Source organism: Nematolebias whitei, chromosome 23, assembly GCF_014905685.2.
Source record: "Nematolebias whitei isolate Nwh7 chromosome 23, NemWhi1, whole genome shotgun sequence".
Taxonomy (NCBI): Eukaryota; Metazoa; Chordata; class Actinopteri; order Cyprinodontiformes; family Rivulidae; genus Nematolebias; species Nematolebias whitei.
This window is the reverse complement of record NC_056520.1, coordinates 1,223,975-1,225,493: the sequence shown is the minus strand read 5'-3', so window position 1 is coordinate 1,225,493 and position 1,519 is coordinate 1,223,975. Positions and strand designations below refer to the sequence as shown.

The window sequence follows — 1,519 nt, the reverse complement described above, 5'->3', positions numbered from 1 at the left end:
AGACATGCTTTAAACCAGTTTAAAGACATGCTTTAAACCAGTTTAAACCAAACTGGAGCAGAACTTGTAATGGTACAAGGCTAGCTATCATCCTGTCCAAGTTAAAGATCTGAACTGGTTTAAGTACCTTTTCTAATTTTAAGTGTAATAAACTGGTTCAGTAACCAGTTAAAATAAATTATGATAAATTATGTTGTATTATTATAATTATTATATTGTTATTATTATTATATTATTATTATTATTAATATTATTATTATATTATTAGTTGTAGTAGTTTATTATTATTAGGTTAATATTATTATTATTGAAAGTAGTAGTAGTTTATTATTATTGGATTATTTTGATTGATTATTATTATTATTAAATTATTATTGTTATTAGATTGTTATTGAAAGTAGTTTATAAATGTCGACCTTTAAATGTTCAGATGAGACGAACACGATGCTGACGCTTGTTGTGGTCCAGGTAAAACCCTCAGAATAAAACAGGAAGATCTGATCTCAGACGCTGGTCTTCATGATGCTGGGGGGGAGTGGGGGGGCTGAGGGGGCTGACGGAGCCTGGTTTGCAGATGGGGGGCCGTTAATCCACGGCGGTTAATTGCACGCTCGGGGATGGCATGTTGTCAGCAGAGATAAGTTGTCACATTTTCCACTTGAGCTGAGACTAAACGATTGTAAAATAAGTTATGGCCGTCCTTGGGGCTGTCCGCCGTTCGGGGCCGCGGCGCCCGCCGAGCGCTCGTCTTCAGACGTGCTCCTGTTCCCGTGTCCACGTTCAGCTGCGGCGCTCACATATTGATGGGAGCTGAATGTTATTTTATTCTGCCGCTAGTCACAGCTGTCAGCAGCTGCCTGAAGAGTGGAGAAACGCGCCGCCCGCTCTGATGCTCGCCTGCAGGTCTGGGTCTGAACCAGCTCCGCGGGGTCTCGGTGTCAGGATTACGTTCTTTATAAAGCTTTAATGTTAGCCACTGTAATCTGAGCACTTGGTGATCTTACATTAGATCTGAACACAAGCATGAAGACCAGAAACTCCTACTGAAAAGTGTCTGACCCCGGACACATCTGGACCTCAGAATCAGGGATTCTGGACCCTACAAGGAGACTCAGGTCTAAAATCTAAAGTCCACAGAATATGTGTCAACCCTGCTGTAGGCCTGGCTAATGCCAAGAACTAAACCAGTTTAAAGCCAATAACTAAACCAGTTTAATGCCAAGAACTAAACCAGTTTAAAACAAAGAACAAAACCAGTCTGAAACCAAGAACTAAACCAGTTTAAAAAAAGAACAAAACCAATTTAAAACAAAGAACAAAACCAGTTTAAAACCATGAACTAAACCAGTTTTAAAAAAATGAACAAAACCAATTTAAAACCAAGAACAAAACCAGTTTAAAACCAAGACCTAAACCAGTTTAAAACCAAGACCTAAACCAGTTTAAAGCCAAGAACTAAACCATTTTAAAACAACGAACTAAACCAGTTTAACATCAAACACTAAACTAGTTTAAAACC

The 1,519-nt window shown here is 38.7% G+C and overlaps 1 protein-coding gene across 1 annotated transcript in view; it reads left to right on the top strand.

Moving 5' to 3' along the window:
* The window catches only part of LOC119428996 (arf-GAP with GTPase, ANK repeat and PH domain-containing protein 1), a 34,052-nt gene that overhangs the window by 5,003 nt on the left and 27,530 nt on the right, over positions 1–1,519 (top strand). The gene's annotated exons all lie outside the window — the stretch shown is intronic.